General features: G+C 52.8%; 1 long non-coding RNA gene across 1 annotated transcript; it reads left to right on the forward strand.

Annotated features, from left to right (window-relative positions):
* Nucleotides 1-422: 422 nt before the first annotated feature.
* On the forward strand, nucleotides 423-11,028 carry LOC140848076 (uncharacterized). Its single transcript, XR_012128649.1, has 3 exons — nucleotides 423-4,641; nucleotides 4,904-8,153; nucleotides 9,526-11,028. It is a non-coding gene; the product is annotated as an uncharacterized lncRNA (long non-coding RNA).
* The last annotated feature ends 12,048 nt before the right edge of the window (nucleotides 11,029-23,076 follow it).

A 23,076-nucleotide genomic window follows, 5' to 3' on the forward strand; every position in this document is an offset into this window, starting at 1 on the left:
TCCACTGCCTGAACCAGTGGGCCAGGCACACAGGTATAAGCTTTTGTCCAAGAGCAGCCGGATACGGATTCCTGCTTTCCACAAGCGACTGGAGTCTCAGTTTCTCCAGGAATTCTGCCTGTATTAGCTTTCCAACCCCGTAATCACGCGAGTATCATGAAAACAGCATGAAATGTAGGTCTGTGCTCCCAGAGCAGATCTCCAGAGCTAGGTATTCAGCAGTCCCAGACCTTCCACTCCCTCCCTGCTGCATTTCTCTTCCTTCCACTAGTGAGCTGGGGTGGGGGAAGGGCTCAGGTCCCATGGAGCCACAGCTCTGGTATGTTACCCTGTCCCGTGAGGACTGCTCTTCTCTCCAGGTGTGTGCAGTCTGGCGCCGTCCTCTTTCCTGTTGCTCTCTCAGGATTAGTTGCACCAACTATGTTTTCTAATTTAGTACGGTTTTAGGAGGAAGCCTCTGTTTCTCCTCTCACGCTGCCATCTTTAATCCACTCTGGACTTGCTTTAAAACCTGTATATGAAACTTTAAACAGCTCAAATGTGGAGGCTCTGATTTGGTCAACAGAAAGTCAAAAGACATTCAAAACTCCTCAACCAAACCTAATGACAGCCCCTGCTTTGGGTCTACCTGACCTTAAAAACGAATTTAAACTCTCTGTGCATGAGAAACGGTGAATTGGATGAGCAGTGCTGATACCAGTGCTGGGCGATGTACCACGATTGGTAGCATATCTGTCCAAACACATGGACACACTGTGAGGGGATGGCCTCACTGTCCAAGAGCAGTCGCTACCCCTGTGACTTACTGCAGGGGGCAAAATAGCTCACTTTGGGTCAGCATAGTGTCGCCGTGCTCCACATCAGGTCCTGACCTTGAACAAGGAGGAGGCTACTGGCTGACAGTAGGGCAGCTGGGGAAATAGCAGGCCATCTTTCTTGACAACCCCAAGGAGAAGTTGAACACTGTGTCTACTCTAAACCCTGCCAGTCTATTGCCTGCCCAAGGAAAGTAACCATATGGCCTGACTGTTTGGACATTTTAGAGACTGTCAACTGGCCCTTGCCGAAACGAAATTCGGACCTGTTTACCGATGGAAGCAGCATCCTGGAAAATGGACACCAAAAGGTTGGAGAGGTGGTGGTCACAGCAGAGCAGGAGACAGAGTCAGCGGTGCTGCCATCTAGAGCCTCAGCTCAGAAGACAGAGCAGACCGCCCTGACTGGAGCCCTCCAGTTGTCTAGTGGATTGAATTTATGTAGACTCTATGTATGTGTTCATGATGGTGCATACCCGAGGGAGCAATGTAGGAAGAAAGTTGTTAACAGTAGGAAGTAAGAACAAAAACTATGCACCTGAAATACTCGCCTTGTTGCAGGCAGTGGCTGAGGCTGAGCAGGTGGCCATCATGCACTGTCCAGGGCACCTACAACTGGGGAGCTCTGTGGCCTGAGGAGACTAGGCAGCATTTAAAGCTGCACAGGCAGAAGCCAAAGGGGACTCCTTTTAAGGAGCCCTGCTACCTTAGTGAGGTTTGGACAGATTCAAACCTCATACAGAACAAGAGTGGGGTTTTGATCAGTGGGATGAAAATTCTACATGGACGTTGAACTCCCAAGGACTACCATTGCTGCCAGAAGCCTTTGTCACACCCATAATGAGACAGTCACAGAACAGTGTTCATTATGGGTGAGATGCCCTGATGGACTTAGTAACCCCATGTATGAGAGGGCCTTACTTTTAAAAGACTGTGCAACAACTTACTCAAAATTGACAGTTATGTGTCCACAATAACCCTAATGTTGAGAGACCCCCATTGGAAAAGGGGGTACAACATATGGGACATGGTCCTTTGGAAGACTGGCAAATGGACTTCACCCAGATGCTGAAGACTACCGGGAGCTTCAGACCTGCTAGTGTTGGTCGATACATTTTCAGGCTGGGTTGAAGCTTCTCCTGCAAGAATGGAGAAAGCCGCTGAGGTGGTGCAAGCCCTCCTCAAGGAAGTAAACCCCAGGTATGGGCTCCCAGATTCTGGCTTCAACCACCCATCAGACTGACTGTTAGATATGCCTCCCAAGAGCCAGTTCTGCAGTGGGGTGCAGTGATCCTTTAGAGCATCTGGTATGAGTTTCTCTGCAGCTCCTGAAGGCACTGGTGTTCTCATGTTTTGCATGTACCCTCATGTCTTAAGTGGAAATAGCTAATTCCCCAGGGAACACATGAGTAATTTATCTTGTTTCACTGCACCTTTGATTACAGAACTTGCCCCAGTCTGTTTTAAGGGAGAATGGGTATTTCTGCTCCTAAAGCTTCCCACCTGGATCTACCTGAGCTTAGAAGTCTGTTTATGGGTTCTCAAAACAGTGTCCCATTTCCGGTCCCCAAATCATATCACATTCATGACCTGGTGTCTTCCTAAGTTCTGCGAATTCACTGGCTGGCACCTTGGGGCAACGGCATCATCTTTGATAACAACTGGTGCGTGCCTTCCATTTTAAAAGCCCTGATCTTCTCCCTGATTCAGCAGAAAGTACCAGAAGAACTTGGCCATCCACATTCCCAGGAAAATGTAAGGTGAAATTAACAGGGATAACAGAGGAAAACTGAATGAAATCTCTGGGTTCAGAATTTAATAGTAACTTGAAAAGGAGCTCAAGAAGCCCCCAGAAACTTTGTGACCACTAAGAGGGGTCGGGTTCTCTTTGTTCTCCCTGTTTGCTATGTCTCGGGGTCAGAGGCATTGCAGAAAGTTGTATTGGCAGAACCCAAGCCATCCTGCCCCAGGGCACTGAGGAGGAGCCACTGAGAAACAAAAAGCAGTTGAACTGGTACAAGAAAATCTGCTTTGATCTCCTCCAGTGGCTGCCTTGTGTGTCTATGAACACCACAGCCTCTCTCCCACGATGCCCTGTTAGATGCCGTACGTACTTGTGCTGCAGGAGGACAGTGGTTCTTAAGGCACAAGCCTGCCACTCTGTCATTTGCTGGCAAATTAATTCCTTTCCTTTTCTCAAATCCTTGCCATTGTGATTTGTGAATTGACTTTGGTGACAAGGACCAGTTTTCAGTAACACTGAGAAGGTCTGAGAGGGTCCCTGTGAGGGTGTCTGGTTCTGTGAGGATCTCTTTAAGGGTCATTCAGTGTGTGGGAGGGTCTGTGAGGCTCTCTGTGGGGGTCTCCATTGCAGACCTTAGCACGGTCATGGCAGAAGGGCACAGGGGCTTGTCTGCCCTGTTTCCTGCTGTCCCTTCAGCCCCCGTGTGTGGCACTTATACTGCAAGGGTGTCAGTCCCCTATGCTCCCATTCCCAGGACTCACCTCTAGGGGCCTGTGAGAGGACGCAGCTGTCCTGTGCCTTGGGGTCCCTGCTGTGCCTCTCACCTGACCCGAGGTGGGTCTCTCTCTCCCTGGGGTCCCAGTCCCACAGGCCCTGGCTGGGCTCTCATGGGGGGCCCCTGGAGGAGCCAGGGAGCTGCACGCAGAGGCAGGACCCAGCTCCAGGGAACAGTGCAGCACCAGCATCTGCACCCATTTGACTCCTCCGCCCCGGCCCACATGCGGGTCGGGGGGTCTTGACAGGCATGGGGCAGGGTCGTTCCATGGTCCCTGCAGCTGGCCCACTGCACATCTGCATGTAGCTCAAAGTTGGCATCACTCCAGCTTTCCCATGGGGACTGCAGTGGAGGGGTGTAGGCTGGAGCACAGCACACAGGGGCCATCCTGGACTGCACCCTCATTCTGAGCAGGTCACTTTCAGCCTGTTGTGTGACAGACCCTGTGTGATGGCCTCTTCCCCCTCCAGGCCCTGGGCTGGGCAGTGCTGGAAGCCATGTGAGCATTACTGTGGGACCCCAGGCCCATCCCTCGCCCTTTAATGTCCCCTGGAAGCCTTCCTTGAGCCACATGTGGAAGTAAGATCAGAGACCTTGAGTCAGTCCTGAGGTCCCCAGCCCTGTTCTGGTTTATTTAATATATCTTGGGAAAGTCAAGCTTCCCCACCTGTGGGAGCCCGGCCCTCTGTCAAAGGTCCACGTGGCAGCTCTTGGGCTTCATGGGCTGGTGTGTGTGGAGACCCCGGGTGGGCCACCATGCAGGAGCCATGGGCCCCCAGCTGCTTCTCCCCTCTGGGGATGGTGGTGGGTCTCCAGAGGTCCTCGGTCCCTGCACGTTTTGGGGTTGCACTGTGCTATTTTGCCACCTTCTTCCCCTCTCCCCCCTAGGTTCAGGGTCCACCTTCAGATGGTGAGTGCGCACAAGCCACAGCCTTGATCCCTGATTCCCCAGAAGGAAGGTGTGGACCGGCCCTCAGCGCCTCTGTGCACCCCGCCCACACACCCTCAGCACTAAGAGTGCATCTTCTTTCTGCTGCTTCTGAGTGGGAGAAAGGTGGAGTGAGGGGGACGCTGAGCTACAGGGACCCCGGCCCACCACAACCCCGGCTTCATCAGAACAGAAGGGGCTGCTGGGGTAGGCATCACCTAGTCCCCACCAAGAACTCTGGATGGGGAAGGTTTCCTCCACCTCTGCTCTCAGGCAACCACTTCCCAGGACACTGATGGGAACTTGTCAGACACTTTCTGGAGCCAGAGGGGAATTTCAGCTTCTGTAAACTTCTCTCTCACAGCTGCGCAAGTTCAAGGTACAGAGCAAGCAGTGGGGCTGGCCGAGCCAGATCATGGGGTTGGGGGGCACCTTACAGGTTTTCCTTATCTTGACAAGTCCAGGATGCTTTTGTTTGTTTTGTAATGAGGCTCTCATGGAAACCTAAGGTGCACCGAGGGCAAGGGGTGCGGGTGGGCATGCCACACCACAGGCATCCTCAACCTCCCTTTCCATCTCTCAGGAAGCCATGGTGGGTATGTGGGAAGAGCAGACCCTGACTCCTTTCCTTCCCCCAGCAGGACACAGACAGAAGCCACCACCTCTCATGAGAAAAAAGCATGTATTTTGGGAAACGATGGAAGTTGAGGTAGGAAGAATCCATCAGCAACTAGAGGATGTACTGACATGAGAAAAAACAGTTTCTCTTTGCACTGTATGGATCTTTTCTGAAGAAAACTTGTCCTACCAGGAAACATGTGTGAATCATGCTCTAGCTGAATAGGTGACACATATTTCTGAATCACTTGCTGCCTCGGGCGGTAGTGGGTACAGGCTGAGGCACCTGCCGCCTTTGGCCCATGCTGGCTGTGCCTGCTGGGCACCCCACCTCGCGGGGTGGGAAGGCCTCATTGCTATCTTGGTCTCTGGCCCCCTTGCTCTTGCCAGGACTGCTGTGGCCCTTTAGGGCGGCTGGGTGATTGCAGGCTTTATCTCCTATCACTCTCCCTTGCTCTTCAAGGAGAAAAGATTGTGATACCATGTTTGCCTGCTGGAGCCTGGAATTTCCCTTTCTGCCAATTTAACTCCAAGCGAGGATGTCCATGTGGAACTGTGGTTTTCTCCTCTAGGATCTGTCCCACAGCTGTCATGATCCCGAGCCTTGGTGGCCCTGCCGTCTGGAACAGATCTGCTAATGCCTTGTCCCTGGCTCTGGATAGTGGCTGATGGAGGCCTGTCTTTTTGCTGGGAAACTCGACTGGAGAGAATCCCCTGCAGGAAGTGCTTTATCAGTTTTGTGACGTGGCTTTCTGGAGGAGCCTGTTCCTCCTTCAGTCCAAGCTGGCAGGACTTGCTTCTTAAGGACTGTGCTGTTTCCTTATAATTATTCTTTAACATCCCATTGTGTTGGGAGGCCCTCAGTTCTGCCAATCCTTTTTCAAGCTGTACTTGGTCAGACCTCCCACAGTCCTTTACATCACCAGCGGGGGCAAACATTTTGCTTTGGCTCTCACCCTGCTCCTCCAGCCTCAAGGACCCCTGGCTGCTCTGACCTGAAGCCCATCTACGCAACATGATGTCGCCTGACACGTGTGAAGCTGACGTGTCCCCACTGGACGTGCTCTGGGAGCTGCACAGAGATCTCTGAAAAGCCGAGCTGTCTGCAGCAAGAAACTCACGGGAGTGGCAGTGCTGAAGGAGCACATGAGCGTCGCTGTCCCGAGGAGGCTCACTGGGGCCACTGTCCTGAGGCTGCTTCCCGGACTCTACCTTCTCGTGGAGCTCAGAGTCACTGTGGTGTACATGGAGGTGTGGCTCTTCCAGATCTTGAATCACGTGCTTTACACCAGGCAGTCTTGGGATTTTACTTGTCTCTGGAGTCCCTGATCTACTCAGATCCACATTGTTAATTTGGGAGTGGGCCGGCACACGGGATTCCAAGATGATTTTCCAAGCAGAGGCCTCCTCAGCCGCCACCGACCCCCCATCCTCTTCAGCACTTGAAGACCCAGAGCTGCCCTCCAGTGATGTCGCCCTGCGGTGGGGGTGTCGCGCGGCCCGGTCTCTGCTCTCCCCCGCTGGCTCAATCCTGGCTGTGGCTGCACCGGGGCTCAGCTCCCGGCTGGCTCTGTGGGCCCTCATGGCCATCTCACTGTGCCACATTCTGCCCACAAACATGCATGTGGAGGTCTGAGCAGGTGGCCCGCTCTCCTGTGTGGTCAGAGGGGCCTCTGAGGACACGTGGCCATCGCCAGGTGGGGTCTCTCCCTGGGCCTTGCTGATTTCCTCACACCTAGGGGAGGGGGCAGGGAGGGGACTCACTGGGCTGGGAACTGACTCTTTCCTTATTGCTGCCTCTCCCAGTGGGGACTGAGGATTTTCCAAGAGCTGGGAAAACGTGGCTTTTGAGTGGGCCCCAGGAACACAGGTAGCTGAGCAGGTACTGGGAGAGCAGAGAAGGAGTGAGGATTGAGGGGTTTTCAACTTAAAGGAGTTTATGACCTTAAGGATCTTGAGGGGTAAGCGCCACCTGCACCTCGCCAGAAGCCTTGTAGCATGTGCTTCCAGATTCTGTTGTATAGGTGGCTTGAAGATGGTGAACCCATGGGAGGTGCTCGTGTCGGGTCCCTGTCCCTTGGAGGGTGCTGGATTCTTCGTGGCTCCCCTGTGAGTGAGTGATTCTGCAGGAAGGTCCAAGGCCTGGTTGACAGCAAACATGGAGGGATGAACACCCCCAGGGGTCTGACACTCACTGTTCTTCCCCAGCTTCCTGCCCGAATGGACACTCAGGATCTTTTCTGGAAACGTCTTGCCCAGGCCCCATGTGGAGGACCTCATCAAGCCTCTTTCTGGTTCTGCAGAGTTAGCTCTTGGAACCTTCACAGGGGAGCTGGCTGAGCCCCCGTACACCTCTCCCTGTTTGTCTGTGGGGTGTTCCCAGAATGAGACCTCTGGTGGGTGGTGGGACAGGTGCTCTTGGTGGGATGTGCACTGTGAGGAGGTCAAGAGGCTCCAGGCTTTGGCATCTGCCTGATGCCTGGAAGGGGCTGGAATGGGAGAGTTTGCACGACCAACGCCTGAGATGACTCGGGTGGGAGGAGCCAGCCAGTGGGCATATGGGGACAAGCTCCATGGGATGGTTCCTAATCGGAGTGCCATTGAGTCAAATTGAGTATGAGTTGGGGTGGAGTTTGGTGGTGGGACAGAGCAGGCTATTGGAGGTTGAGGGCAGGGCTCTGAATCCGTAGGATTTGGTGGGGAAGGGGAAAGAGTAGGTAGGAAAGGCTCTGATGGCTGAGAGTCACTCCGGGATGAGTATGAATGAGTAGAACCTGAGGAAGTTATCACGCCTGGTGAGGTGGTGGAGGCCCGAGGTGGAGAGTGTGTGGCTGGAGGAGCCAAGGAAGCCAAAGGGCACATGGCAGGAGCAGTACTGCCCCCAGGCTCCCCGCACAGCCAGTGGGCTCCCGCAGGCTCTGCTTCGTGCCCCTCACTGGGGTGGTCTTGAAATAAGTTCTGAGAGTCACCCTCGTCAGGGAGCCTCCTCATATGGCTGCAGAAGACAGGAGGCAAGAGCTGCAGCCAGGGCCATGGGAGCCAAGCAGGCCAGGCAGGGCTGGGTGCCTGAAGCCCACGGCCCTCCAGGTCCCCATGCTGACTGCACAGTGTTCCTGCTGTCCCCCAGGTCTGCAGTCACACCTGTCCCCACATCTCCCTCACCAGGTCAGTCCCACGCTGCCTGCAGCCCTGGAGTCCCGTCATAAGGCTCTGGGAGGAAGGAGGACCCTGAGGAGAAGGGAAGATTCTTTACCTTCTCAGAAGAAGTAGCAGGTGCTTCATCTCTTCTAGGTTACAAAGGGATTCTTTGCAAACTGGAAAGCAGAAGACGGGGTCATGGTGGTGAAGGCAGGGACCTAGGGGTCTTATAGGAGACTGAGTGCCACATCCCTTTAGGGGAGACATTGGGGAGATTATAGAGTCTGGAGTCCAAGCCTCAGTGTCTGAGGCCACAGGATCCCTGAGGGCAATGGGAATACTCACAACAGGGAGTGCTTTGTCATTTGCAAAGTGCTTCTACATCCATTACCCCCTGCAGCCCTCACAGCCACCCTGTGGCAGGGACAAGGCAAGGGCCACCTCACAGAGGCACCTGAGGGAATCACCTTGTGCACACAGGTCCCCCCTCCCAATCCGGGCACTCTGGGTCTGCTCCAGCCCACCCCGTCCCTGCCAGGCAACACCCACCTCCTGGCCCTTGCAGCTTTGTTCCAGCACAGACCCTGGGGAGTGTCTGGGTTCTGATCATCTACCCAAGATCCCCCTGAGACAAGGACCATGGGTTTAGATAGAGTAGGGTGAGGGCCTCTGGAAAAAAAACGCTACCAAAACTTCACCAATTAAGTAAAGCCAGAGTCACATTAATTCTCTAAAGTAGAAATATCAAACTAGGAATATAAGCATTCTTCAGTGAGATTAGTTAAAACTAAAAAGCCAGGAGCAACTTGGCCTGGAAGTTTGAATACTCCCCAGATAAAGAAAAGTATCTCAACATAGCCTATAATTTCACTGCATCAATTAAAACATAACATTGTAAGATTTACTGTAGCCTGCTCAAAGGCCCAGCTTATTTTTTAAAATTCTATCTTGAAGGTAAGATCACATTTTCATCAATCAAACAATAACTCAGCCCATCTTGGAAGCAAGGCAGGCAGTCTTAATTGATATGCTCCCAGATCAAAAAGCGGCTATCCTGAGAACAAGTCAGAGCAGGAAATTTCTTGTGTTAAGCTAACTTTAAAGAATAACCCACTGATAAGAGACTTAGTAGCTCTTAAAAAATAAACATTTTGGGACCGTCTGGCAGGTGTGCATCCCCTAGCCCATTGTCTCTCAACCGCCTGTAAATCCCCAGACAGTGCACCACCCTGGACTCTCTTTCTCTGTCCTCTTTATCTCTAAATAAAGGCTCTCACTTGCTCTCCTACTTTGAGTGATCGTGAAGTTCATTCTTGGACTCTGTAAACAAGAACCCCAGCATCACCCCCAGCCCCACCCACTGGCTTCCTCAGGGGCGGCACAGAGCTGGGCCCTGAGGCAGGAGGGAGGGAGGCTGACTCAGGGTGCGCAGGGCCGGCTGGCGGAGAGGCTCACCTTTCAGAACTGCACTTCTTTTTTTACACTTTTTCTTTCCACTTGGCTCCAGGTGGTGCTGAGGGACCAAAAGCATGACAGGCTGGAACCAAGGCTCAGCTCCACAGACAAGCTGCAGAGGCTCGGTGTCTATAAACATGACTTTGTTTGTACATTTACCTAATGGGCCTTGAGGTTTCCTGGCCTTGTACTGATTTCTAAAGGAGATAAAAATATTTTCCCTTTTCCTTCTTTGAAGAATGTAAAGAGGGATTTTCTGTGTGAGACCTGCCCTGGCTCTCTTGCTACAGTATTTCTGTGCTCAAGAAACACACGTATGCTCAGACCCACAGGCCCCTCTAAGCTCCGTCGGGCTGTACTCTGCCTCCCAAGGCCAGCGCCCCACCGCAGCCCCTGCTCAGGGGCACCGTGGGCTTAGCACCACCCTCGGGTCAGCCTGGATGAAGCCTCGCCCTTAGACCCCTGCCCCAGGAAGGCGCAGCTGGGGAACCTGCTCAGGGGCCTGTCCTCCCACAGACATCAAATTCTTAGGCTCTGGGCCGCAGCCACTGGCCACTGGGTTTGGGATTTGGGCCTGGAGCCCTTTGGCCCACCTGGCTCCTGTCTGGGATCTTTGGATAGATCCTCCTGCCGGAACTCCTGGCCGGCCTGGTTTATGCCTAGAAGGAGGATCTGTTCTTTCCTGAGATGTTCTCTTCCCCATCCCAGGAACCTCTGCAGCTGACTCCAAGAAACAGAAGTAATAATAGGAAAGAGAGAATCATATTCTGTCAGGTCTTGGCCCAGGGTTCCTTCCTTACCTTCCTGATGTTTCTATGTGTCCTAGGCGGTGGGGAGGATGGATCACTTGGCAGGAAGGGGAGTAGCAGGAGGAATAACCCCAGTCCACACAGGATGGTGAAGATGGTATCAGTCGCCCAGGAGGTGGAACTGGAGCTCAGCCAGGTAGCGAGAACGCTTTTCAGAGATAGGAGAGGATTCTCCATCATCTGAATCGCACTGCTGCCCTCAGGCAACTGACCTCTGCGAGTGTGCTGGGGTACAGCACACCAGGCCCACATCACTGAACAATGGCCTTGTCACAAAGGGCTCCTGAGGGTGGGAGAGGGGACAGAGGAACAGGCTGGACCCCAGCCCAGCCCCCACCTCCAGCCCCACAGATCCCTCCACCCTTTTCTAAGCCTTCCAACCCTGGAAGTGAGATAACCTGAGATTCTGTTCTGAGGTCTTTACTTGAGATTTCTACTTGAGCTCCATCAATTTCATAGCTTTAAAAATCTGGAGTTGTCCCTGGAATTTGGTTAATTGCTAGGGATTTTTATTCTCAGGATCCCCTCTTTGTGCAACTCCAACATTTCCACGTTTCTGCCTTGTGTCACATCAGCTGAGGCATAGAACTCAAATTTCTTTTATGCTGCTTTAGCCATGTGAATTTTAAAAACATTTTGAAATTTTTATTTCAATCTTTACTCTTTTTGACTACAGGGACTTCAAATTTATTATTCAAATTTTATAAAGTTGAATAAGTATAAAACAAATAGAAATAGATAAGCCTTCAAAGTACAGTTTTCATAAGTTTCCAGCACTTTTGTTTCTGAAATCAACAAGGGTTAAACTACACAAAAACTTCTGAACATTCTGCATACACACCTACACACATCCATTAGAAAAATCAATCCAAAAGTTACAAACCTTGAGAATCAAGCATTTCTTTCAGTTCGAAAAGGCTTCCTTCAGTAATTACTGTAAATAGAACTTCTAGTGAATTCCCTTAGTTTTTGTTGAGTTGGGGATATATTTATTTTGCTTTCATTTTTGAAAGATTTGGTAGACATGAAATCTTTGAAGTTTTTTTTCTTTCTGCACTTTGAAACTCACCTACACCCTTTCCTCCATTGTTTGTTTTTTTAATTGAAGTATAGTTGATACACATTATATTGTTTCAAGTATACAACACAGTGGTTCAACAGTTACCCTTATTATTATATCCTCACACCCACGAATACATTGCTATCTGTCCACATAGAAAGGTGTTAGATAAACATTGGCTACATTCCCCATGCTGACTTCCATCTCTATGACAAGCTTATGATGGAGATTTTTTTTACCTCTTTATCCCCTTCACCCACCCCAACCCCTCCCCCGTGCTAACCACCAGTCACTTCTCAGTGTCTCTGAGTATACTGCTGTTTTGTTCATTTTGTTTTGCTTTCTTTTTAGATTCCACGTGTAAATGAAATGATACAGTGCATTGTTTCTGATCACAGGTCTGTGCTTAATTTTCCACTTACTCATTCCTCTTACCCTGATATTTTCTTAACTTTGTATTCCTCCTCACTTACTGAATTTGTAAAAAATTTAACTTAGGCTGTTGCTGGTCTCTGAAGATTATTCTCAAGTCGTGAACACAGAGTTTCTCTTTACCTCTGGTGATAAAGAATCAGGGGCATATGTGTAATTGTTTTGTTCATTCACCGCTTCTGCCCCTCACACGATGGGTTGGTAATGCTGTCTCTGCTCACGCTCAAGTCAGGTGCTAAGAAGGCTTGCTGGTGAGTGTGTGCACGTGTGACAGGAGCTCAGGGCCTGGTGGCCGCTGGATGTGCTGGATCCTTTCACTGCACATGTCAGCGCCTGGAGGTCTTTTCTCCAAAGAAGGCACCGACGGGGCAGTGGGAGTCTGCCTGCGAGAATTTCAGGAGCTAGGAAGGGCAAACATGCTGGACAGACATGCCCTCCAGTTCCTGCTTCAGGGAGAGCCGGCCCGGCCGTCACTCCTGCCTGAGCGGCAGGAAGCCCCTGCTCCAGGCCGCCCAGGGCCTGACCACAAACACCTGCCCTCTGAGGCGGCTGCTGAACTCGAGCAGCACTGGCAGGCCTGCTCAGAGTGCAGAGAGCAGGGGAGCAGCCCAGCGTGGCAGGGAGCTCTCCATGTCTGTCAAAGCCTCCGGTTTGACTCTCCGCTGTGACCAGTGTCTGGAGGCTCAGTAAGCAGTGGGTTCTCATTTCTGAAACCCAAAATAGCAGTCTCGGCAGATACCATCAGTGCCCACATTGCTTGCAGATCTGTGACCCCCACTGCATGTACCTGCGGCCATAGGAGAACATGCCCGGAGCAGGCTGCAGCCAGACTGGGCAGGAGCAGTGGGTCTGCTTCTGAGGGAGCCCGAACTCAGACACAGTCAGTCCTGAGAGAGTCAGCCAGCACTAAGCTAGTAGCCCTGCCTGCGTCCTCTTATCACAGCTGCCTGGAGCGCGACCTGTGTGCATCCATTTGGAGGGGCCATCTGCTGGGATCTCAGTGTTGCTGCCCATGTGGAATGAATACCTATCCCCACTGCCTGCTTGTGGTTCACCCAGCACTGTGAAGTGGGTCCTAATCATCAGAGAAATGCAAATTAAAACCACAGTGAGGTATCACCTCACACCAGTTAGGATTGCCAACATCCAAAAGACAAACAACAACAAATGTTGGCAAGGATGTGGAGAAAGGGGAACCCTCCTACACTGCTGGTGGGAATGTAAACTAGTTCAACCATTGTGGAAAGCAGTATGGAGGTTCCTCAAAAAACTCAAAATAGAAACACCATTTCACCCAGGAATTCCACTCCTAGGAATTTACCCTAAGAATGCAACAGTCCAGTTTGAAAAAGACATATGCACCCCTATGTTTATCACAGCACTATATACAATAGCCAAGAAATGGAAGCAACCTAAGTGTCCATCAGTAGATGAATGGATAAAGAAGATGTGGTACATATACACAATGGAGTATCATTCAGTCATAAGATGAAATGAATCCTACCATTTGCAACAACATGGATGGAGCTAGAGGGTATTATGCTCAGTGAAATAAGCCAGGTGGAGAAAGACAAGTATTAAATGGTTTCACTCATCTGTGGAGTATAAGAACAAAGAAAAACTGAAGGAACAAAACAGCAGCAGAATCGCAGAACCGAAGAATGGACTAACAGTTACCAAAGGGAAAGGGACTGTGGAGGATGGGTGGGAAGGGAGGGATAGGGGAGAAAGTGGGGCATTACGATTGGCACCCATGGTGTAACAGAGAGGGACACGGGAAGGGTAGTATGTACAGAGAAGACAAGTAATGATTCTATAGCATCTTGCTACGCTGATGGACAGTGACTGTGTGGGGGGTGTTGGGGGGATTTGATAGTGGGGGAAGTCTAGTGGCCATGGTGTTCAAGTAATTCTAATTGTACATTAATGATATTTAAAAAAAGTCCTGATCAAAGAGCTGGGAAAGGAGAAGCCCAAAAGAACCCACATGGGGGCCATTAACCCCCACTTCACAAGGGGCCACAGTCAGGGGCCCGATTTGCCTCCAAGTCCCTGGGCTGACTCAACTCCTCCACACCTGGGTCCTGGTGGGTGGCCAGCACAGCCCACCATCTCTCTGCCATCTCCATGGAACACCCCCAGCCAAGTGGTTTCAGCCCCTGCCACCTCTCAGGGCAGAAGGTGGCCTCACCACATCAGGTGGCCAGGGAAGCAACTTCTGCTCTTCCAGGCAGCACCAGCAGTGACTGGGCAAGAGACCCAGAAATGCCAGAAGAAGGTGGCACACCAGAAGAGAACTGAAAGCACTCTGATAATTAAACTGTCACTGGAACTGCACCCATGAAAGGAGGTCAGAGCCTAGACATGAAATTTAAAAAGGGCAACTGCCTGCTAAAGTAGATTTAAGTGGCATTAACGGTCCTTACTATAATAACAAAATGTCCGGGATACAAAAATTCAATCATACCAAGAACCGTAAAAATCACATTTAGAGTGAGAAAAAACAATGTCACTACAGAAATGAATATGATGTTGAAGTTATTTTAGCAAGAGTTTTTAAAACAGTTGTAATAAAAATGCTTCAACAAACAATTACAAATTCTCTTGAAACTTCAACTCTATTCTAAATGCATTTTAAAAGTAGCTTATTAGAAACATCTTGTAAATAGTGTCTATAGTCACTTTAATAGAAGTGGGTCCTAGTAGGGATTTACTAATAAAGAACGGTTTTAAATGTATCTTATAAGTAGGTTGTTAAAGCGTCTTGTAAGAAGTGTTCACAAACTCTCATATAAGTGGAAGATCTGTGATTCCCTTCTCAGTGAAATAACACTGCATCCTTCTGCTTACTCTATTATTATATAAAGAGCCATTAAGTCTGTTAAAATAAGACAGAGAGAACCAATAGAAAATCATAAGCAAAGTGGAAAAACAGACAACTCTTGAAAGAAGCACCATTAGCCCATAAGCCTGGTTTTAAAATCTCTTTCTACACACTGGCCCACTGAGGCCACTTTTGGACTGCCAAAGCCACATCCTCGTCATGAGCCAGGGGCCTGCTGCCAGGTGAGGTTGGGGTAGTGGAGGCCCCCAGGCTTCAGGAAGGCTGTGGGTGCCTTACGCTCTGCTCCCTGCACCTCCTCTAGGGGGACCTCCCGCCACAGACCAGGTGCGAGGCTGGCTGTGGCCTGCGTGCTATGCCGTGCTGGTCGCCACTGCCCTGAAACGGGCACTGCCGCTCCACGGCCATGTAGCACTGGCAGCTTATCTGTAAGTTTTCCCAGAAGAGACCACCTCGCGGAGCAGGAGGACACTAAGACCAGGGAGGCGAGGAAGCCTTTGCAGCCTCTTCCTGGGTCCCCTTCCTCCAGGCCCTGATAGGCCGTGGACTCGCACCTGGGTCCTACAGCCTCTGCCCCGCTCCGAGCGCCTCTCATGCCCTGCCTGCCTGAGAAAGGGCTGTGCACATAGCTGGCCAGCAGCATTCCCAAGTCACCTCAACAACCCTTGTGTACCTGCTGTGCACCAGGCTGCCAAATGTTAGAGGTATGGAAAGAAACCAGCCTTACTGCCAATCCCCTTTCCAGGGTCTAGGCCATCTCTGGTGCCAGAAGTGCCCAGGAGGAAAACTTTGCAACCAGACAAAGCTGGATGGTCCCACATCATGTCTCCCTGGGCACTCCTGCCCAGGCGAGGGCCTGCTGTCCATCCCCCATCCCATGTTGAGAAGCTGCCCTCAGCCCTTCCAGCATCTCTTGGCTTTTGCAGGGGAAGGTTCTGGTAGTTGGGGTGGATGACATCCCTTCACAGTGGCCTGGCCACACTGCAGCCCTCTACTTCCTGCCCCCACTCAGATGAGGACTGGACCACTCACCGTCCTGCAGCTGCTTTCTGATGGTGGCGCTAGGCCAGAAGGTCACAAGGGACAAAGTGACCCAGGCCTGTGCAGGTGGAGGGAGGTGGGGGAAAGGAGGGAGGCGCTCCCGGCAGGGCACGGAGTAGGGGAGCGCTGTGTTCTCCAGCCTCCAGAAGCCCCTCTTCCCACCCCCAGCCATGGCTCTCTCTCCGCAGATACACCCTGGTGCTCCTGGCCTGTCTTGTCCTGTGCTATGAATAGCTGCTGTAAAGGAGTTCTGCTTACAACAGTTCTTTCTGGGGAGTGTTTTGCAGTCAAACCCTTTTGTTCTACTGAAAAGTGAATCCCACCCATTCCTGCACGGGTCTTGGAAGCCAAGTTCTTTGAGCAGGCATCTCCTCACCCCCTTCCCCATGTAGACAGAGCAGCCAGCTGTCTGGGCCTAGAGGCCCCCTTCCAGCCTCCAGGACCTTGATTTCATCAGTGTCCTTCTCTCTCCCAGAGCATTTTCTAAGAAGCCTCCAGGGCCACCCATGTGGAGGACTGCCAGTTGTGCCACCCGGGGGCCTTCTGTGGCAGAGCAGGCCTGGCTGGGCCCCAGGGGCTGTGCAGTGCTGCGCACCACTGTGGGCCTAGTTCCAACACCTCCACCCCGGTGAGTGCAGGCGCCACTGGGCCTCCCAGAGGCCTGAGCACAGAAGTCTGGGGGATAGGGCGGGAGGGGCTTGCACAAGAACGACAGAGGGCTGAGGCCCAGCATTTGCCCTCCGGGGCTCCCTGCCCGGTGGGACACACCCCTAGGACAGCCAGCGAAGATGGATGAAACTGCTGCAGGGAAGAGCAGACAGAACCACCAACATAAAACATGGCCGAAAAAACATGAAAAGGCAAAAGAAGGGCCACAGTGTCTACTGTCATTTCCAGCTTCCACCTGAAAAGTGGCCACATACAAATATATCATCAGCTGGGAAAAGCCACAGCTGGGCTGACAATTAAGGACATGAAGCAAAGCCACCTTTGTACATCTCTGTGCCCACTAATCATCCAAAGCAAACACAGGTGCCAAAGAGCCCCCATCTCCGCCCGCTGCCCGGGCCCAGCATCGAGAGCCTGGTGCAGCGGGCCTCTCTGAGCCCGTAATTCCAGTGTGACCACTGATGCAAAAATATTCACAACTTCACAAATTTGAATAGCAAAGACAAAACACAACACCCAAAAAAATCCCACAGAAGACACCGCCACGGTCCATAATAGGAAAATATCTAGGCAGAGATACGGCATCTCAACCCAGTGGGTTAAAGGTAACTATTAATGATGGGTGAATAAGGATACTGTATTGATACACGAATAACTGACAAAGGGTAGATAGCTGCTGTACCTTACCACAATTAAAGCTGTGTATCAGGACTTTTAGCAAGTAGGCAGAGAGCTGGGATTGCTTAAGCTATTTAACATTAAAATTTGTTTCATTTTTCTGAAAAGTTCAACTCCCAGAGCGGTTCCCAGAGGGAAATGTAGGCACAGATCCATGTGCACAGGTAAGCAGGAATGGCCAGGCTCAGCCACGCAGGCTTCCTCAGAGGGCCCTGGGGGCAGCCCCGGTGGAAAGAAGCTAATTGCTCTTGACTTTGAAGCCTCCAGGTGGGACTCAGCTTTGGTGACCTCTGCCCCCCTGGCCACTTTTGCCCAGCTGGCACCTGGAATGCAGAGAGAGGGGCATCAGACCTAAGCTGGTGCCTGCCCTGCCACCAGGGCTTTTCTGTGCCTCAGTGGGCCAGTCTGCCCCAGGAGCCTGTGTGCACCAGGTGAGGTGCCCAGGTGTCCCCCAAAAGCCATGCAGGAAGAACACCAAGCAAAGGGTGGCCAGGCCTGCACCTCGGCTCTGGTCCTGGGACCCTCAGGCCCTGAGGCAAAGGCATGTTGCAGAGAGCCCAGGGGAAGTGTCCCGGGCGAAGTCAGGGAGGCTGAGCTTGGCCAAAATAGGAGGGAGGCAGGGTAGAAGTTACTGGGTGGGGCTTCCAAAGGTGGTGGGGACACGCAAGCTGTTTGGATTAGCCCAGCCCCTGAGGCCCTGGTGCAGGGGGAGGAAGGACGGGGAGAGCAGGGGACAAGGGGGTGTTCACAAATCCAGAGAGGACACTCCTGCCCCCTCAGCCCAGGAAGGTCTGTCTCCTTGATAGAAAGCACAGCCTTGTCTGTCCTAGGGACACGGACTATACCCAGGGCCTCTGGGACAGGGGTCCCCTGCACAGCAGGATATCCTGGGCTCAGTGGGGAGTGAAATTTCGGCCCAGAGAGATGATAGGTGGACATTGCCCCCCTCTGCCCTGCCACTCACTGCATCTTCGCCTTGACTGAATGGTGGAGGAGTATTTGAAGATGTGGATTTAAAGGGAGTTAAGTTATTAGCTCATCCGGGACCCCCACAGCGCCTGTTCCCATCAAAGCCTGTGTCTGTGTGGCAGGCCCCTCATGGAAAGGATGGCAGAGAGCTGAGCTCCCACCCCCAAAAGCGGACCAGGCTGCGTGCTTTCTCTGCTTCCAGGGTTTTGCTGCCCAGGAGGGGCACAGACTCCAACACCCCTCAGTGGGATGTGGGGAGACCTTTTCCCCGAGGGCCATGCTGTCCAGAAGACTCACTGGTGGCCACTGATGGACAGTACAGCAATGGCTCTGCTACTTGGACTGGCTCAGAAATCAGAGCAGAGTCGCTGCAGGACCATCCACAGCATGGTGTGGCTGGGCTCTGGGACAACCAAAGCCACTTTGCTTTCCAGGCCAGGAGAGCCACCCGGAGAGGCCCTGGCCCCCTGGTTATTATTGTCCCCAGAGCACTGGCTTCCTCCTCCTGCCCTGCCCTCCAGACACGTCCCTCCATGGCAGGGCTGAAGCCAGGCCCAAGGCTGCCAGCCAGATTTTGCAGGTGAGGTGATAGGAGCTGAAGGGGTCTCTCCTGAGAAGACAGGTCAAAGCCATGTTGTGGGGCCTGAGGAAGAGCAGGTCACGAGAAGCCTCTGCTCTATGCTGGCCTGGGGTCCAGAAAACACTCGTGAAGGAGCACAGGGCCTGCACTGAGCAGAAGCCGTGGCGATGCTCCTTGCTGTGGGAAATCACCTACCTCAGTTTCCCCAGGTGCTGATGGGAACACTACGAGTGTACAGAGGTGTCATGGCAAAGATTAAATAAGACAGCATGGAAGGGCTGAAATAAATGCTCACCCTGATCGAGGCTGAGAAGTGGCCACACACAGAGAGCGGGTTCTGGGGAGGAGCCGAGGGCCTCACTGCAGAAAGTGAGGGCGTGAGGATTGGGGGCACGAGGCCAGAGGGCTTCTGGTGGGGAGGGTGGTGAAGTGCAGAGCTAAGCAAGGGGGCCATCATGTGACAATCCTAGGGCCTCAGGGAGCAGGACTTCCTGCTGCAATGATGGCCCTGGCAAGGCCTCCTGAGGCCTGGCCTGCACGACCTGGAGCTGCCTATGGGGTCCTCCGTGGCCACACCCAGGCTGGGCCTCGCATGGACACTAGTCCAATGATGCCTGTGGGCAGCCCCTCCCCACTGGGTCCGAAGCAGGGAGGAGGTCATGGGGCCCAGAGGACCATCCCCAAACCCAGCCTCCTTCATCCTAGGAGGCAATCCTAGGAGGCAAGGTGACTTCATCTTGCTCTTGTCACATCAATGTCCTTGCAGTTGTGACTTTCATGCAAGCTGTATGACCACCTGTGTTTAGAAGTGCGTTACTCTGCCCTCCACTTCCAACTGCAGCTGCCTGTTTAGGAAGAAAGGCATGCTCCCCCATTTCCTACTCTCAGACACACAAGCAGACGTGCACTCAGGCATGCTTCCTCAAATCTGCCCACTTTGGAAACAGCCACAAACACAGGGTCATTCTTCCTATAACATAGAAGGGCCACCTTCTCCTTGGAGTTTATCAGCAGTATAACTGTGTGCCCCGTCCCATTCCACTAATGGGAATGACAGACTTGCCCAAGATAGGACCAAGTTTTCAAAACAAACACCAGGGAAGCTGATTCCAGCTGCCCAGCTCCCCATCCAGGCTGGGCATGGAGCCTCCAGGTTTCCAGTTCAGTCCTGCGCTCCCCTTTTTCCAGGACAAGCCAAATGCACCCACATTCTCCTCAGCTTTGAGGTGCAAAGCAGGGGCCCACCCAGAACCTAATTAATTCAGAAGGGGACAGTCTCAGGCTCTACCAAAGCCCCTGTGGAGGTTAGGACTGGGGGGACCCTGGGCTTGAGAGCTGCCTTGGCAATCGAGGTGCCATCACCAGCATTGTCTCTTCCCTTTGATAAATATCTTACTGCAGAGCGTTTGTGAGGCGGGGGCTGCTGACTGAAAGGCTTTGGTCTGGGGAGGGGTTGGTCTGTGATCTCACCCACTCCTGACCTTGGGCAGGAGCTGACATCACCCACCCCAAAGGAGGCATCTGGGCCGTGGCAGGGGGGCCCTGACATCCAGGTTACTTCTGTCCAGTGGGCACGGGGAGCTCCTCCCCTGCCCTGTGGGCACCTTCTCAGATGGGTGAGTGTCCCCAGGCCCACAGGGACACAGAGCTGGCTTCCTCCTGGTCTTCTGCCCCGTATTCACCATCTCACCAACAGCATTCCTCTGCCACAGAGGACATGGGCCTTTGCTGGGTTTCCACCTGGTCTGTGAGGGCACAAGTCCCCCAACCAGTAGTAGAGGGGGGAGGGAGAGAACTGGCCAGAATAAGGGCAGGTGATGTGGGTGCAGGAAGCTTGAGGATACTCAGCCCTGAGAGGGAAATCCATTAAGGATCCTGCTTCTCTGCCTGAGCCTCATTTGAGAGTAGAGACTCATGTCCCTGCCTTTAAGAACTTCCCAGCCCTCAAAATTAGATACCGCAGAGCAAGGGGACAGCTGTGAAACCAGCGGCTGCTGGGCTGCAGGATGTTCTGACTGCAGCTGTCAGACCCAGGCGTCTTTGGCCTGGGGTAGCCTGAGCTTGAACTGAGGACTAAGATGGAAAAGGACAACTATAGCCAGGTGCCTGTCTTAGGAGACAGAGACAGAGAGACCGAGGTGGGGGAGACCGGCGACCTTTCCTTCAGGCATCTGCCAGAAGGCTGCCCTGGATGCCTGGGAAGCAGGAGTCACAGTGAACCTAAGAGGAGAAATGGAAAGGCAGCCCAAAAGGTAAGTGCCTTGCCTGGACGTGGCCCTCCTCCTAAGAGCCTCCTGGTCCCACTGCCCCCAGTGTGTTTCTCACTGTGGCCTCTGACTGCTTGCCCTGCCCTTCAGGCCATTTCTGTGCTGGGTCTGGCCTCTGTGCTCCATCTGGACCCTGCTACCCTGGCTGCTTCTGTCTGGCAGGAGCCTCTTGCCCAAGCCCAACAGGTAAGGGGACAGGAGTGGGCCCTGCACTGGCTGGTACCCAGAATGGGATGGGCATTTGATGGCGGGAGGAACTGGTGTGGGGCAGTTTGAGGACAGAGGGGAGGTATGTGAGCAAGCAGAGCCCGGAGGTCACTCTGGGCCAGAGTGCGTAGTGGTCTTACCACTGTTCCCAGCCACAGCCTCCTGTCCTCACGCCACCGGCAGTGTCTTCCGCGGCCCTCCTGCTCTGCAGGCCTCCGGCTCTTGTCACACCTGCAGCTCCAAGCCTGCCTCGGCCCCACCGCAGCCTCCTGAGTCCCAGTCCCCTGGACTGATGATGGGAACGTAGAGCTACGGGGAGGGTGCAGGTGTCCAGAGACCAGCCAGCAGATGCAGAGTGGTGCCGTGGGAGTGTGGGCCTCATCTCCCGTGGGGCACAGCACCTGCACCTACTGGGGAGGGGAGGTGCAAGATGAACTCCCAGGGCCGACCCTCTGTGCCCAGCAAGGCACAGGTGAGGCAGAGGACATCTGGGATGCCCATGTCACTCTTGGGCCCTGGCCTTTATCTCAGAGCATGTTCCTTGTGCCCTAGGAACATCTGACAGGGTGGCGGTGGTACCCGCTGTGTTGAGCTGCAGCATGAGTGAGGGCCCCTGAACCAGGTCCAGGGCCCTTACAATCCCTCTTCTGGGGCCCTTCAGTTTGTCCAGGAAGCATCTGAGACATAAGTTCAGCTCCCAGGTGGAAGGATGAGCTCTGGGGGTTCTGGAGGGGCCCAAGAGAGCAGGAGTCATGCCCCTTGCGGGGGCTGAGACAGGCTAGGGGGCAGCGGGGGCTGCTCGGCCAGGATGGCCCACCAGGGCCAGGACCAGCTGTCTTGCTTCATTACAGCTACACATGAAAGCAGTGCTCTCTAAACCTGTTTTATTAAAAGAAATAAACAATTACAGCATATTCTCAGGAGAAGACTAGACGGAATGTCAGAAGACCAAGCTTTGAGTCTGGGCAGAGCAGAGACACTTACCATCTCAGGATGTCATCCCAGAAAAACAGTCATTATTCTTGCCCACCTACCAAAGATGGCTTTTCTGAGGTTCCGATATTATTTGTGTAAAGCACATTCTTTTTGATCTGGAATGTGCTACACAAGCCTTAGTTATCAGCACTATTTTTTTCTAAAACCCTTGAACCTCTTACCCAAACCCAAGGCCTCATTTGGTCCTTGTGGCACCACACATGCCCTACTGTGACTGGGCCTGCACCCCTCCCTCAGCCTCCTTCCTCTCCTCAGGCCACTCAAGCAGGGCAGCCCCTGCCCCCAAGGCCACTTGTGCCCCAAGGGGACCAGCCTTCCCCAGCCTTGCCTTTCTGGCTCCAGCAGACACCTGACACTGCCAGGCCTCCTGCTTCCCCTTCCCCAGAGTTGTGTGCCTGGGCTGCAGCCTGGGTGAGGCTGGGTGGTGGGGGCTGGCACAGGCACTCCAGGCTCAGCCAAGGGGCTTGCAAACCGCTGTGGCCGCTGAGGAGCACATGGATGTTCCCTGCCACCGTCCCAAAGTCCCAGGGAGACTCAGGACCTTCACAGGGGCTGAGCCCAGAGCAGCTGGCCTTGAGCAACAAATTTCATACAGTCTTTAGCTTTGTCTTTAAAATTCACAAGAGTTTTTCTATTCCATAACATATCCATGTTGACTAAATAAAGATTTAAAATTCCTTTAACCAATATGTTACAAAATTTGAGCCCCATGCCTTTCAGTAATGCTGACTGAAAATGAGTCCCCCATATTCTGTGGCTTTATGGACCCCAGGCCCAGGGCCACTGTAAGTCCCCAGAGAGGAAATCCCGGGGCAAAATACCTCTAAAACCCAAATCAGTCAGAGAAATAAAGTTTAAAATCTGCTTGTTGCTTACAAACTACAGTCCAGGGCAGTTTCTCTTTCCTGCTCTGGAAGAAGCTAAACCAGCCCTCCCCCTCACCCCTCAGGTACAGATAAACCCTTGGTTGCCCAGGCAAGTAACCACTGACATGGAGATGAGCTCTCTACCCCTGAGGATATGCAATTGCACCAAAGCCATGCTTCTCTCCAC

The sequence above is a fragment of the Manis javanica genome, chromosome 1 (genome assembly GCF_040802235.1).
Source record: "Manis javanica isolate MJ-LG chromosome 1, MJ_LKY, whole genome shotgun sequence".
Lineage (NCBI taxonomy): Eukaryota > Metazoa > Chordata > Mammalia > Pholidota > Manidae > Manis > Manis javanica.